The following is a 17374-nucleotide window of genomic DNA, read 5'->3' as shown; positions in this document are numbered from 1 at the left end:
GTCAGTGTTACTTTGTTTATGTCACTCTATTCCTAGGTAAAATTCTTAAACATTTTAGTTGTAATTGTTTCTGCTTCCTATTTTTTTTTTTGTTCTCATCCCAGCTTAATTTTGCCTTATTTCTCCCGAATGTCACAACAAATTATCTGGACTGTCTGTATGCTGAACATTTATGCAATTCCAAAAGGCTTTCCCAGGGCGAGCCTGAGAAAGTCATGTAGAATGAAGGTAAAACAGAATGCCATTTCTTTTATTCAATACAATAAATAAATACAGCATTTGGTCAAGAGGAACTGAAGAATCCAGGTATGTTTCTGCCTCCACGATGTCAGCTATCACTAAAGGAAAAGGCAGCTCATGGGTGGAGGTGCCTTAATGGAACAATGGGGATCTGTGAATTCCAAGGGTCTTCCTCTGAGATGCACTTTTGTGTAAAAGGTTTTGCCTTTGTAACAGGAAAATATCAACAGTAAGGCCTCATTCCTGTTTGTAAATGCCGGTATCTGACTATGCTGAGCAAAAGATACTTTCTTCATAGAAATGGAGTCCTCTCCTTTCTTGTCCTGCCCTAAGAACGGCCACGCAGCCACAGTCCAGCTGTACATGCCTTGGGAAGAGTAATTTATAGTAATGTTGGTAGGAAAATTTTGACAATATTGTCTTAAAAAATCAAGCTAAATGTTAACTCAGAGTTGTTTTATTAGCAAGTTGGACTGCGTGTTTGCCACTAATACACACAGGTGAAATACACACAAGCATATACAAGAATGATTGAAAATAGTGAAAGTGCTTTTAGCATTTATGTCTCCTGTCATTAGATATATCATTTTACTCAGGGGGGAAAAATATTAATTTTTTAGATATAAACACAAAAAGATTTCTGGTGGGTTATATTTCCTGAAATGTTATGCAGTATTGCTTTTAATAAATGTTCAAAAATTCATAAGTCATTTTTCATGCTAAAAATATCCATCTGCTTTCACCAAAATATACAGTGCAGCAAAACCACACAGATTACTGATTCCTTTTCTGAAGCAGAGTGAGAAAGATTTAAAAAGTCAAATACATCCATCCCATATCATCTTAAAATATAACCTTTGCAATATACCTAAGTCTCCTTCATGGTATTGTACACACATTTAGCAATAGAGAGGAAGAGACAGTGGAAAAGCATTCAGATAAGTTAAATGGAGTTCAGCATTAATAGTTGAAATATCAGTTAGCAAGGGGTATAATAACATTTTAGTTTCTGGCTTATAATAATACCATCTTTCAAAATTCTACGCATTCGCTCCCCCAGGTGAGTAATTTTCTTTGATAACTGAGGAAATATCACCAGGTTGTTTTTTGGGTTAGGCTTTTCATTATTGTCAATCTTCATGGCAAGTACACGTGAGTAGATCTTGCACCTAGGCCACTAAATTTTCCTGATGATTTGGGGTAATAATGAATCTGAAAGACTTTGAGTCATCATATGAACTCTGAATTAAGTATCGGAGGTATTAAAGATACCCATGAAGTTTGGGGCATAAGCATAAAAGAAATAAAATACTGGGTTCTACTTTTGCAATAAAGCTAATCAGGCTAAACACAAGGAAGCCAACAGAGCTCAAATTAATTATGTCACGTAACATTTTTTTTCCAAAAATTTATGCTCACTGGTACAAAGGCAAAGGCTGGATTTTAACATAGTCCAAAGTGATGGCTATGGCATGTGAGCCTGGAGGCTGGTGAGGCCTTTAAAGCCATTACACATGGGCTGAAAGGAAGAAATGGGTATCGTTTTCATTCAGTTGATTGCAAAATTCTGGAGAGAAGGCTGCGTGGGGCTGTGCAGGGTTGCTGCGTGAACAAACAGACACAAGAGTCACACGATGGCACTTGTTACCGTCTTGGTAACAAGAAACGGAAATTAAAAAAAAGATGATCAAATTTTAAAACAAACACCTTTTTTAAATCTTGAGTTGGCTTTTATTAAAAGTCTTGGGAAACATTCTGTTAAGTCCTTTTAAAGTTAAAAATGACTTAATAGAGTAATGTTAAAGTGTAACCCGTCAGCTTTTCACAGGTCTCAGTGCTTACAGAAACCTGGCACAGGTGGAACCAGACTCCTATCTCAGTTAACAGGATCCTTTTTAAAAAAAATATTCAAACATAAACCATTTTCAACATTTGCTTATTATTTCATTATTTAAATCTTTTGGGTACAATATGTAATCTGTGGAAATTATATCTCTGGCTATCTTCTGTATTCTCAGCTAATGCCTAATAAGACAGTCGTGTAACTCATTTAAGCGTACATGCTTCATAACTTGAAAGAGTGAACTACACTTTTTATTTTTCAGTCACACTACTTGCCGTATCTCTAACCTAAAATTACTATATGTTTTAGCTACGCTTTCACTTCAAGTGCATTAATGGCAAGGAGATTATAACAGTTAATATAATAGCATTTTTTCTTCTGAAGACACAATGATATAGAACTGCCAGACTGCAAACATTTTTCACTTTAGAGAAGGTCATTTGAAATACAGCTTTTATTTTGTCTCGACATATATTTATAGCAAAAATATGAACTATTCAATTTAGTTTGTCTTTTCTATGAATGCCCTGGATACTATTGGGTTTGGTACTTGTGTTTCCAATTTGTAAACAATTATGTCATTATGCAGATGTTGTTCCATGTGCCATATTCATTTGTGTGTCATAAATACACTTTGAGAGCGATAAATAAGGAGCATTATTGGTATTCTTCTTTATATTCTCACATACATGAACTTGCATGTGCAGACTGTCCAGCTCAAAGCTTCTCACATTTCGGGCTAAGGGAGTTGTGCATTGCACTTACAGTTTACTTGGCCCCAAATTTATTTTTAATGTTTGATATGTTAATCTTTTTAGTTAGAATTAGTTTTGAAAGCCATATTCTTAGCTGATGTGAGGAAGATCACTATTTAGCTTAAAAAGTCTACCAGGATCAGTCTCTTTCATTGGTTACTACTTAAATTTCCCTGCTGTCCTCACAGACTGGTAAATTAAGGACCAAGTTTTGCTATAGGACAAATGTCTTCCTGGCTCTTACTCAAGTAATTGGTAGCCATGTGCAAATCCAAAGGGAGAGTTAACCCACAAGCATCAAATAAAATCAGATTTCCATATTCAGCCAGGAGGAAGCATGCAATGAATAAGCAAATTCAAAATAATTTTACTAAGGGCTCAGCCTTACAAAGAGATTGTTCCTTCACTACTACGGGATGAGGGTTTTAATAAACTGCGAATCTGTAAACCTATATGTAGGTTACTTTCTGATAACAACTATATCCTCTTCTTGTGGTTAGCCTTTCTTTTCCTTCACATGTGCCCTATGATTAGCTCTTATTTTATTTACCCATAGTCGGGTACCTCAGTGTGCCACCTCATCCCCTTTATCAGCCATAGTCAGTGAGCATACCACAAAAGAGTTTTATTTGTGCAAGGCCCTGATACAGCAGTCGAGTCAAACGTAGTCACAGAGAATCAGGTAGAAACATATGGATTACAGCTAGTTTTGTCAAAGTTGTTAAATTACCAGGAATTTATCCCAGAAATAAAACTGTGGGGCTGGCATTCCAATAACATGGTCTGTGTCAATTGTCATTTCCAGCCAGTGCATCATTAGAGGTGCCAGGCTTGCTAGAAAACCTGAAGATAAATACATTTGTAAGGCTGATGAAAACAGCATATACTGCAATTGTTTCATATATAACGTCTTTTAAAATCCATGTGAGCTTTGTAAGCACGGTTTCCAGCCTACAGTCCTTCATGGAGTATGCAGCATGATGGTTTGATACAGCATAGTTGTTCAAGTTTGACCATCATGTATGATTGGATTATTTTAAGGGATGTTGGTAAGTTAAAAATACAATGATGGAATCATATGAATTTTAGTTCAAAAGCTATGGGGAAATTGCATTGTTGTAGTATGTCAGCAAAGGGAGCTTTTAAATGTGATAATGTGATTATTTGTATAATGTAGTTCCATTGTAGTAGTTTTAATCTTTCACGTTACATAGTTATGTATTTGGTGGCAATATACAAAGTTTAACAAATATGACCAGTACCTTTCATGTTGCATAGTGATGTATTTGGTGGCAATACACAGTTTAACAATTATGATCAGTACCTATGAAAAAAGAAAAAAAAATCAATGTATGTATTAAGAGGCTATCTAAATATATTTGAAGCCAATTTTTTATCTTTTTTTGTTAGCAGTACATCAATCAAATATTTATTTACCGGGGGGCGGGGGGGGGGGGTCCAGTGAAACAGCGTGTGTTCACCTTAGTTGTTCTTGATTTTCTTCATTTTAAGCACGTTTCCACTAAAGTGTTCTTCTTCAACCTATTCTCAATTCAATTTGAAGTGAAAGGTTTCTGAGTTTGGGTAATTTACATATAAAAGCTTTACTGTACATTTTATAAGATGACTGTGTTCAGAAAACAACCCTTTCTATTTAACAATATTGTTATTCCACAAGCTGAGTTGCTTTCCTCACCGTCTCTTGCTTTAACTAACAATATTTGTTCTTGTCTTAATTTTAAATTGTTAGTGCCCGAAAATGTATAACTTCCCCCTTTTCTCTTTTACTGTATGGAAGTGACTAGAGACCTCCTGTGATATGTGATGTAAGAAGATTAAAAATATGATTCTTTTGTCAAGGTAGGAGTGACATGCACGCAATTCTTTTGAGACTCTCCTCTTTTTTTTTATCTAAATAAGTGATAATTGTTGATGCCAATTTTGAACTAAAAATCATGGCACTCCGTACTGAATTTTAAAATGAGTCTTTGCATTTTATTGTTATCTGTAAATCCCTAGCAACCAGCTCCTGAGCCTCTGAATAGTCTATCAAATCTTGTTTTAGAGAAATATAGGAACATATGCAATATTTATGAATAACATGCTTGTAAAGAGAGGCGGCTGAGGCTAGTTCAGATTTGGCCTTGGATCAAATGAGATCTGGCCATATAAATGTACACAGAGAAGTTTTATGGTATTAAAAGGTGATGCTCTACTAGAAATCCGTGCATTTTAATTGTTCAGGAATTAGCGTATAAAGTTTCTCCAGTTGCATTACAAACCAGTTTGTAATGGTTTCCTCTTCAAAACAGCAATTAATTCCTTTTGAGGACAATAAACATCCGTTTTAAAGAAGATCCATAAAGTGACTTTAGATTTAATATTCTGTTCTTAGGAAATATTGAGTATAAAGCTTTATTTCTTACATTAAGACTACTCGTTGCTAGATCTTTTTCCTAGAGCAATAAGCAAATTCCAAATAATGTTTGCCGACAAATGAAAGATTTTGTACTTTGCAAAGTTGTGCTTATCACCACTGCATTTATGCATAATCTTATGAAAAATCTGAGATGAAGACTACTAGTGCTCAGGTAGCATTCAGCATGTTCAAATGCCATTTAGACCAGGATAATCAGAAATGCCACTTTGTAGCTATGTACCACAAGTGGCAGTTGCTGTAAATATTCTTACGGATCATACACAGCTGACAAAACACTATTAAATATGAAGATTTTTGAGTCTAAAAGGACTTTAATAGGATTTGGACATCTCTTTTAGAGTCTTTAGAGTGATTTATTTATTTGGATTGGTTTGTAGAATTAAAAGCGTGTGAGATCGATTTTGCACTTTTTGATCAGATTTCTTTTCTAAATGAAACTTATCCAGTGTTCTGCATTTATACATTTGAAGAAGAACTAAACACAATTATCAGATGGAGCAATGATGTTTCCCTTAAACAAGGAGCGGCACTTTTCTGCCTTAAAATCTCTTTACATGTAGGTTTTCTCATAAAGTGGAAATTGCCTTTGCATGTGTTTAATCTATTCAGTTAACAGATTTATTTATTTATTTACCTCTAGTTTTAAGGAGGGGAGTGGGGTTTGGTATCAAGAGAAGTATGCTGAGAGGTGGAGACAGATGATATCTTAGCGTTCTGCAACTTGCATCATTGCCTCCAAGCACACCATCTATTCCTTCCTGTCTGACGATAACCCTCTGCCCCAAAGAATCACAAACTTTCTGCTCTCTATAATTCTATTGTCTTAGCTGCTGAAACAGCATCTATATATTTTATTTTTTCAGAGATACTCTGGTAGAGTAACAGAGGGCCTCATTAAGGGCATCTGTTATCTTAGTTCATATTTTATTCTGATTTTTAAGAGTGCTTCAACAGAAGGGATTAAGTGAGAAAAGAACAGACCATCTTTTTTTTACTGCTCTTCTGTACCAATTGCTCCCACTGTCAGAAATACCCCGTGATTACTGCTGTGCAAAGCTTCGCAATATGGTTGGTACAACCACATTTGGCAGTGATTCACAAGTCACTCCAAATACCATTTCACAGCAAATCCTAATGTAGCCTGAAGATAAAAAACATAGTAAACACTGTACAGGGTGAGACCACCTTTGTGCTGATAAATATTTCCTTAACATTTAGATGAAGATGCTGTGCTTGCTTTATTTAAATACAATTGTATCTGTAATGCCATAAAAAAGACACACTGTGGGTGAGAAGACTGGCAAGTTGTGGAGGAAAGAACAAAAATTTGGAAGTTTTGGTAGGAGTAGGGAGATGTTTTGCATCTCTGAGCCAACCTAAAGTTTGCTATGATGATGTGTGACTGGGACTTGGGTTACTCTGGACTTGGGAGTCTGTGGAAGATGTTTGTTATTTTTACCATGGTGCACGTGTCCTACCAGGATATTACAACCTAAACCCATGAATTTTATTGCAAAGACATTGTCAGGCCAAGGAAGGGCTTTGCTTTTTAACATTGCATTGCTGCAAAACAGCGTTCTCCTTTATTATCCCTGAAATGATTCTGCTGTATTTGCAGGATGATTGTTGGATCAGGTATTAATGTAAACAGTATTGTAAATATACTGACACTGTGCACTGCAATGCAGTTAACTGAAATAAAACCAATTGTTTGGAAGCTATGGGAAGAACCAAACTTTAACTGCATATTTGGCCACGGGGGTTTTTTCTCACAAGTACAACTTTTGGTGTACCTCTGGGGCTGAAGGAAGTGTAGGCCATGCTACTGCTTGGAGGAGCTGATGGGTACATCTATATTTGGAACTCATAAGCTGTGATGTTGCAGAGTAATTTAGCCTAAATACGGAGTTGTTGAGCTTTTGGTGTTGGGTTTTTTCCTCTCCCTCCTCCAATAGCAGAAAAAGAAAGTTTTACATCTGACTGAAGGATGGTGGGAGGGAATGAAATGGACAGAAGAGAGACGAATCACTATTTATAGCAGTACAAAGATAAGTGAGTCATCTTTATTTTAGTGCTAGTTTAAGAAAATGTCGCAATTGTCTGGTGGTGTTGGTAACAAGTCTCTTTAGTGAAACCCACTTGATTGGGATGTGCAAGCCTCAGGAGTACTCTCTCTTATCTGGTAGTTAATACTGTGGCTAATATTTTACTGTCAACATTAATTAGAGATTTGGGAGGGTAACTGGCACAGTGATCTGGTGCCCTCCCATTCTTGAGGATAACAGATTAAAGCAGTGAACAACAGAAGGGCAAAACGCCCCCCTCCTCGGGCCAACTCAAATACCTTAGATAGAAGCAGAAAAGAGAAAGGAACTCCAGCAACTCTTTTGTACATTGAGAGTAACGTAGTGCAAGCTTTCTCCAGTAGTGGGGTCTGGATTGTATCTAGTTGGCTTCTGTAAAAATGAGAATTTAAAATGTGCCTGTATAAAGAAAATTTGACTGATTCTACGGAAATTTCTTTCACATTTCCTATATACTGTTCCAACTAAGGCCACTTTTGTGTTTGCAGGAGGTGTGCCAAAACGCACTAAAATACCCTCTGCTATGACTTGTCAGAAAAAAGCAGTGACCACGGTGGCATTGCCAAGGGCTCCTCCTTGGCGTGTCCTGGGAATAAAAAGTAGAGGGAAGAAAATGAAATGCCATGTAGGTCTTCCTTCATCTTGAGAAGTCTTAGGAGCTGTACAGGACATCACTGGGGATACTGGGAGGCAAAGAGTCTGTATGTTGGACTAACTGGTGCTTCCTTCCTAACACTAAGAAATAGGGTAATTGTACTTTTTCCCCAGATTTGCTGCCAGCATAGTGGTGAATTGAACAATCGGTTCATCTCCACATCTATCTTTTTCCTTGTTCATAGTGGGAGATAGCAATATTGAACTCTTTTTTAAAGCACTGTATGTTAAAAGCTCCATATATAATTAAGATTGTGTTGTTAATGATAATTCTAAGTAGAGATGATAAAGAAATTTTTAGCTGTTTTCAGCCTTTTCAACTAGCATGTTTGTCAAATTCCCTCTTTAGTAAGTAAAAATATCACATTTGTACTCTAAAATCATTGCTGTAGGGAGGTTTCAGAAAGTGCAGGTAGTCCTATTCCTGCCCCTGGGGTTTAAGTGTTTCTATTTGTTTTTAATCTACAGATAAATAGTAGTTAAGAATTACTCTATCAAAATTTGTTTCACTTCTCCATTATACTATAGTTGTGCTGCAACTGCTCTTGATGTTCCCCTCCACTGTCCAAACCTAATTTTGTAAATTTTGACTAAAACAATGAGGTAATAAATCTTAGCTATCAGCCACATGAGCAGGCTAAATTACCCAGTGGAGAAGTTGCTTATTTGAATCATGTCCAGGACATGAGGAGCCTGATCTGAAACTATCCAAGGCCAAGAAACACTAATTTTAATATATAGCATGATATCTATGCCTTTTTAATCCTGGAGGGCGCATTAGAAAAGAAGTTCTTTTCTAGAGTTATGGCTATGGACAAGACCATACAGGGACAGTTTCTTTTTAAATGTCACTGCTTCTTATATTTTTATACTACCCCTAGCGTTGTATCCGCATTCACTGGATCTAAGGGGCTGCTGATCCTTTATTACCAGTAATGTGGCTGTTTGAGAATGCATCTGTTTCTGTTACCTGCTGCTATCAGTCAGCATATCTTGTTTCTGTCAAACTGCATTCATTACAAGTTGCACACTGCAGAAGAAACTTGCATGAGGGCTTCCCAACTGGGGCAAAACTAAATAAAATCTAAATTTTTTTCCCCTTTGTTTGCTTTAAAACCAAGATATCTTAATCGTTATTTACCTGCTGTTTAATTTAATTGACTTCCTTGTCACAGACCTAATATGAACTAATAAAACTAATAAAATGTCTGAAGTCCTCATCTGTTTTCAGCTGATATTCTGCAATAGGAATATCTCATCTACAGAAGAGCAGTGTATATATTCAGCATGTTTAAAAAATGATTAATCATCATTATGGACAAATTAATTATGGATACACAAAGACTGAAGGAAGAACTGAGCACAGATAGTCTCAAAAAATCTAGTCATGCAAATGGTGACAAAGGGCAGGAGGGAGAGGATTGTGCTAAATATGTGTAGAGCATCTTGGAAATAATCTAAATACATGTTCTTAACTATATTCACTGCAGTAGTGCTACCTCAGTTTCTAAATAGCTATAGGATCTCTTCATGAATGCCTATATTTAGGACCTGGGTATTCTGCAGACCCATCTCCACTGGGATGGACTTGGACTCGGGCAAAATTTCTGTATAGTTTTTCTAGATGGCATCCTCAGAAACTCTCATTCAAGATATTTACAGTAATAATTTGGTAAGTTCTCTGCAGAAACTTGTTCATTACCTGTCTGTATGTGCATTTATATATTTTATATGCACACACATTTTTTAAAGTTTTCCCTCGTCCTTGAAGAGAGGAGCCTTAAGAACTTCAGGTCTCAGTGCTTTAAAGTTCAGATAAAACAGTTACCAGAGAGACCAGTAGGAATGGAGAGTGCTGTCCTTAAAATCGTTCAACTCCTAAGTTTTATAGCATTGACAAGAGTTGGAAATACTTGAAGCTAGAAACTATGTGCATGGTTCCTACAAACAACTCTGCCAATTATTCTTGCAAGGTACTAACCAGGCAGGATAGGCCTTTTCTAAGGTCGCCTTTGGTCGTGCTTAGTGGAATAACTGACTCAAAGTATAGGAAGGTGAAACCACTTTTATCACCTGTAGTAAATTTTAGTTCAGTTATCCAAATGAACATTGAAGCTTGTACGTTAATGCTTATGCTCTCTGACCATCTTTAATTTTTTTGAATTATGTGTACTTTAAAAATATAGTTGACATGAGAAATATTTTCTACTGCAAATAAATAAGAGAGAAAATGATGAAAAGATTGTTTTGGTTGTTGGTGGGTTTTTTCCTGTTTCTAGAGAAGTAGAAAAAAGGATATTCACCATTTTAAATGCTTCCCAGTAATTTTTTTAATGACCTCTAACCAAGAAACAGTTAAAAAAGTGCTCTCGCATCCCTTCTTTTGGAACAAAGTAAAGGCTGACAAAATAATTTATGAAGATAGCACTGTGGATAAGAGTTAAAACTATTTGCGCAGGATTTGTGCATAGGAAAAAAAATTGAAAAAGATAATTCTTAATTCTTGGGCTTGGGGGGGACGGTGTGGCTTTATACATTTTTGTTGTTCAGTGCACTGTTTGCAAAAGCAAGTCAGTAAGAGATTAATGGAGGTGGACTCAAGACTCCCCGGTGGCTGATTTGGAGTCCAACATGCAGGTGTGGTAAATGCCGGGTCCTTCTTACGTAGACCTTTCAAGGGGATGTTATTTATATCATCTTCTTGTAATTACTTTGACAGGGGGGTTGAAAATCATTTCAAGTTGTGGGACAGATTTATATTTGGTTCAGCCTAAATATATTTGGGCTTAGTCTGTACTCCTGCAGCGAGACCTGCAAAACAAAACTGAGCTGCAAAAAGAAAAGATGGTGGTGATGATTCAGTACATGGGATTGCTCTGACTGCGTCACTAATAAGGCGATGCCCGGGAGCGGGAGGGTGGACAGGGAACGTAGGATAGCAAGGCTTTAAATGTCTGCTGGGGAGTGGGCTACGCTCTTGCTGGTATTAACTTCTGGCTGAGTTTCAGTATAGGTAATTGAGGTTACTTGTGCTGAGAGTTTGCTTTCTCTAGCCTATGCCACGAGTATTTCGGGGGAGAAATGGCTAAAATGCTGTTCAAACAGAGAGCACTTTGGAACAGCGAGACTTCTCCATATCTGAGAGGGAAACAGGAATGAAAAAGGTAAAGAAACCCATTGTTGAGAAAGCGTGTGAGTTTAGAACCTAATTATGCTTCCATTGAATCCAATAACAAGAATTCCTATTGATTTTAAAAGGAGTATGATTTGGCAACATTTCATCTCCTCAGTCTGTGCTAGCTAGTGCATAATGGTCTCTTTTAAACCTATTCATTTGTTTCAACCTTTATTGGAGGACAGAGTGCTTACAGCTGGCAGATTTGGGGGAGGAGAGAAGCTGTTTTATTTATAACACAATTCAAATAAAAGAGTAAACCAGACCATCACAAATATATTCAGAATTGCAGAAAAACCTATTATTAAGGAATTACAAGTTTTTTGCCTTCCTATTCTAACCAGCTCTTTTTGTAGCATTGACATTCCTAGGGTTTGGGTTTTTTTTGTAGAGCAAGACACGAAAACTTACAAAGTCTACACAAAAGTCTTATTTGCCATTTTGTGTGTTGAAGCTGGGCTTCACAGGAGTGTTATTGTTTGCTTTGGTTTTGCTTGTATTTAGCATGTAGCTTTTAAAAGCCCTTCATGGCTGGAGAGTTTTTATTGTAAACATAAAACATTAATTTAAACATTAAAAATTTTACAGCTGCTTTTTAGTACATAAATTTTCACAGACACTCAAAGACAGTAATTTTTGTTTTAATATTTGATTTTTCCTAACTGCTCCAAAGTTGCATAGAGAGGGGAGAAAAACAGAATACTGACAAAATACTTCATGTTTAGATCTTTGAGCTGTAAAAGCAACATTCTTAACACAGGGGAGAATTCCTATTAAGGAAGGGATAAATATTAGTGCTGCCAAAAAAAGCAAACATTCCCACAGTTGGGATTGGGGGGGGGAGGTGTTTGGTTTTTCTTCCTTAAACAGTTTTTCAGCAAATTAAAAACATTAAAAAAGAATAAAAAAGGAAGAAGAAAAGCAAGTCAATCTGCTCATAGACTGCAGCAGCATAATCATTACTCTTCATGTGATAAGTCCTTCGCAACAGGGCCTTTAGAAAATCTCTTTCCAGGGCCCAAGACAATAATAACAAAGAAATAAATAGAAATTGTATAGCAGTGTTAATGTTTGGAGTTTTGTGGCAGTACAGAAAACAGCTGTATAAGATTCAAAAGCAGTGGCTGTTAGGTTGCCCTGCTCTGACAGGAGGTGGTTGGTTTATGAAAGGAGTGTGCTTAATTCTCAGCCATGTAAATTGGAGAAGCTTCATTGGTTTGAATGGATCTGCAGGAAGTTATAACAGAAAATCAGTTGTATGTAGTGAGTAGCTTTTTAATTTTTTTCTGTAGCAGTACCTGTGGGAATTTAGATTTGGCACAGATCTGCTCAGGAAGAGCTGCAGTCAGGTGGCATTTGGCAGTATTTTGAACTTTCATAGTAAGCGGTGGAAGAACAAATCTGGGAAGTGGTGTGACTGTGTTCAGCACTGTTTCCTAAATTAGAGTGGATCAGTAGATTTTGTATTATATCAATGCCACCACATTTTTATAAAAAGAAGTAGCTATAGGTGCTCATTAGATTACAGGTATTCATCTCTGGTTATCATAAATGCTGAGAATGGAAATACTTAAAGAGAGGATATATTGTTATAAGCAGTGTTGAAAAGGAAACATACAGTTTTATCCTACCGTGAGTGTCCAAACTAGAACTAGAAAACTAGCCAGCTAGCAAAACTAGAAAGCAGATGCTTTTTGTTTCCAAAAGTACTTGAGCTGGAGAGGCAACATGGTCAAGCCAGCTCTGGTGGTTAAGAGAAGCATTAACTGAGAGAGCGCTGTGTAAACAAAAAGGCAGTTGGGTCTTGCTTAGAAATGTACACCAGACAAACCCTTGTCCCATCACCTCTAAAACAATGGTTTTGATGTATTGGAATAATGGGGAACATTGGATGGGTTTTTTTCTGGTCTTTTCTATACTTCTGGCTTTTTCTTTGATGGAATAATTTGCAGAGTGACTGATATTACCCCTACAAACCTACTAGCTAACTCAATTTCATCAGCAATCAGTCAGTTTAAATTAAAAAATCTAAACATACATATACTGGATATGAGTACTTTATATGTATGCTTAACGTCCATTTGAATTTCATTTAATGGTGTTATTAAATCTCCACGCAGATAACTTTTTGTGACACAGCAAATAATTACAATAGGGAAACATCTTCAATATACTATAGCATTAACAAAAAGATTCATCTTTGTATATAACATAGAGTTTGCTGGATAACGTGCTGAACAAATGCATTCTCTTTTTCTGCATGTCACTGAACTGGTCTTTACAAGTCTGGAGTAAACCCAGAATCAACAAATTAAGAAGACAACAGTGTTTCTTACTTGTTTCAACTTCAAACCCAGGAAAAGCATATATTGAAGTTTCCAGGGGCTGTTGAAATGTGTGTTTCTTTGACATTGTTTGTTATTATGTGTGTATTTGTGTTACAGAATTTAACAAGTCAATCCACCACTGTTTGGCAAAAAAAGTAGCAAAAGCTCACAAACCATCAGTTTGCTTGGCTTAGAAGGATCTGTTGATGGAAATGACTGGCAAAGGCATTTAGTCTATATTCACCAGTGTTCTTTTACAAATAGTACTAACTCAAAAGCTAAGTAATGTGCAAACCCCTCTACTGAAAAATTTCTGGTTTTATAAATAACAATAATTTGAGAAAATGTGGTGCTAGTGCTGTATTGGATCGGGTTGGGGAGGCTGTTGGTTCAGTTTCCTTTAGCTACTAAATAACACATGTAATCCTGTACTGATCGGTTTTTAAGTCTCAGTCTCTCTCTTTTTCAGAAATTGGAAGCAAAATCATAATCAGCTTTCAGTTACCCAAATTTAAGCCAAAATGCAGTCATGGTACTGCTCGCCTGTCTGTCTGGTCAGGTTCACGCTGATGCAGGTCTTCTGATACTCATAAATCCTTTTTCAATACTGTAGGAAAGCCATGGCAATGAATTCGTCTTTCCATATTTTGCCCCTGTGCCATTTAAGAAGCATGTGCACCAGTTATTAATTTCTCTACTTGTCTTTCAAGCTTGAGTAACTAACTCCAATATCTGGAAACAGCTACACAGGAAGCGTTATTCATTAGGACAGGTGGCTCAAGCATGGAATAATCACCATTGCAGATTTATTCCATGGAGGGATAAGCAGAACTGCACAGTGCAGCCAGGTTCCCAGCAGCAGCCCAGGTCAGGGAGGTGGCACGTGTCTTGTAGAAGTACCGAGTCAAACACGCTGGTCATGTTGCTCTCTGCAAGAGAGCTCAGGTTCTGGAGACATCTCTTGCAGTATGTCTTACATCAGAAGCAGTGGACGATATTTCACAAATGAAAAATCATGCGATAAACAGAATTTTTCCTGTCCGGAATGGTTCAGGATTTAATAATAGCCTGGAGAAGTATTTCATGAAACACATTAAAATAAAATGAGTAAACTATCCAAAGAACCACAGGGTCCAAACAAAGAAAAAAAAGTGAAAATGGAAATCTTCAAACTTTCAAGGAGTTTCTTTCAAGTACTGTTTTTCATAGCTACGGGACACAGATCGATATGTACGTACAAAATTTGTACATGTAAACACAGATGCCAGCCTAGTAGGAAATCTTTTCAGTGAGGGGAGGTGATACAGAGAGAGGAAAGTACGATGGTAGGAAATCTACAACCAGAGAATCAAGCTTCCCTGCACTCAAGACATCATGGGGCCTAAAAAAAGACTTATAACAAAGTTGTAGGAAACCTTATTTTTTATTGACTTTCCTATAAAATTTATTTTCATCCTTATACGTATGTGTGTATGTGCCCATGCATATATGCTGACTATACACATAAATACATATGTATAACACGTGCATATATGATGTGCACATACTTATTTTAAGTAAGCACTGTTGCATTAATGTAATATGTAGATGACTGGTTACAGGTAGATAATATAACTGGTTCACAGAATAAGTGAAAATGTTATTTTACATGTGCTATTAGAGAAAGAGTGCTGCTACAGAGCATTTGAATCACAAGCTTCATTATTAATTGTGTGTACAAAAACTGTGTATAAGCCCATCATAAATACATATACACAGTGGAAATTGCATGTAAGTTATTATCAGGACTCGATAGTAGTACTTATAACTTAAAGAACTAAAATCATTAAGTCCCCAGCATTTTCCCTGGGTTTAGACAGGTGCCAAACACTGCCTGCATCTGCTCTCAACTTGCAGTGCAGGGACTGTCCAGAGATGGGTAGAAATGTTTGTTCTTTTTTTAAACACCATTTTCTTTGCTGCTTTAAGAGCAGTGTCTGCTGTCTTTATTGCTTCATCACTGTAAGGTTCAAGTGTTTGTATTTCCCCTAATCAGTTTGTAGTAGACCATTAGTACTCTAGGTCAGGAAAGATTAGGAACTCCTTCAAAAGAAAAGCACTGCAAACTCCAGAAACTCTGATTAGCTGTTTTTTATTAATGTGCCTGAATTTCCTTGGCTCCTCTTCTCTAGTAGTTTAGTGGAGACACTGAGTTTTCCTGGAGTATTTGTTGTGTTTACTTGAGCAGCACCTTTTGACTCGCGGACCGCCAGCACGTCCCTCCATGCCAGAGCTAGTTCTGTGTTGGTCAAAGTTGTGGTGTACATGAAAAGTCTCTTTCTGCTACTAACACCAAGAGCCTGTCTTTGTGGTTTGTGGTAGGTGAACATTTTTTGACCTCATAAACTTTGCTGCTCTATCTGTCCGTAGTGGGTTTTTAACAGCCAACATACTTCGAGAAAGCTGAGGTCCCAAACAGTGGTGTCCTTGTGCGACAAAACAAAGCACAAAATCACTGCTCTTCCACTGTTGGAGCTGTTGCTTTGCTTACAGTTTGGATTTAAAATTTGTTTTACAGACAATAATTTGAAAAGTTTCAGAAAGTTGTGGTGATTTATATCTGAGTCAGTAGTAAATTTAAGATGCAAAAGGCAGGTGGTGAACTCACATGATGAGTTTTGATGCTTTGATATAAACCTGTAACTTCACAGAAGTTTCCCATCCTAAATTATCCTGTCCAAAGAGGGCTGACTTCTCTGATACCATTCTTCAATAAATAATTAAATAAAAGAATGAATAAATAAATACATCCTTTGGTAGAAACCAAAGGCACAAAGGGAAGAAAGTAATAAAATTAAATGAATAGTAGTAAACACTCAACAGTATTGGTTGTAATACATATTAAGCCTTGTGATTTTTAGCTTACTTATTGCTCTAAGTTACATTGCATGGTCTCAATCCGGCAGGCGCCGAGGTTGGCAATTTTACATGCAAAGTAAGAGATATATATATAGCTGTATTAGTCTGCTGAAAGTTCAGACAAAAAAGCTTCATGGGTGGCTCCTTTGCTCGTAACATTTCTTCAGATTTTTTAAAATGGATATTTCAATATTCTTTTGTATTTCCTCTGTGGTCAGGCTCAGACCTTGTAATTCTTGGCATTCATATTTCATAAGTGCATCCTTTGTTTATTTTAAATAAAGGCAAATACTGCACCATTCTCTTACCTTTATAGTATTTCTCTTGTGCCTTTGTTATTACATATAATAAATGAAAGCACAGTTATGTTAAATTTTATCCAGCTGAACAGTAAGGCAGATATGTGAAAGAAAAAATACCCTCTGTTTTCTGATCTTGAAATTCTTCTAGTGTATTCTGTGGCAATGAAGTTAATTCATTTACTTGGGTTGTGTTCATTTACTATGTAAGTGTATAGCGTTTTAATACTCGAGTAGCTTTTTTTGCACTGACATCTTAGTGAGGCGCTCAGTTTTACAGTATGTTGATAGATCTGTTGTAAAAATGAAATAGTAAACCTTAATGTACTAAACTGAATTTATTATACTTTATGTTTATTTCCAGGGAAAAATAATTTAGGTCACTTTCAGTGTTTTACGTATTACCGGGTGAAAATCTAACTTACCATGTCCACAGCAAAATTCTTCTAGATGCAATAGAGTCATGATATCACCTCTAGGGTTTTTGCCTTCTAGTTAACCATTAGAAGGTAGTTTGCAGCTAAGCAATATTAGTTTCTGCTCCTAAAAGAATTACTTTTGATGGAAGCTAGTAGAACAGCATCAGTACAGAAGATCTTTGTGAGGTGTTTGCATAGAATAGGGCTTATGATTTTGGTTTTCTGTTTTCTCCAAAATAA

The 17374-nt window shown here is 36.5% G+C and overlaps 1 protein-coding gene across 3 annotated transcripts in view; it reads left to right on the top strand.

Moving 5' to 3' along the window:
* Positions 1 to 17374, top strand: part of WWOX (WW domain containing oxidoreductase) — a 536552-nt gene that overhangs the window by 283404 nt on the left and 235774 nt on the right. The gene's annotated exons all lie outside the window — the stretch shown is intronic.

Source organism: Haliaeetus albicilla, chromosome 10 (assembly GCF_947461875.1).
Source record: "Haliaeetus albicilla chromosome 10, bHalAlb1.1, whole genome shotgun sequence".
Classification (NCBI taxonomy): domain Eukaryota; kingdom Metazoa; phylum Chordata; class Aves; order Accipitriformes; family Accipitridae; genus Haliaeetus; species Haliaeetus albicilla.
This window is presented reverse-complemented; position numbering and strand designations above follow the sequence as displayed.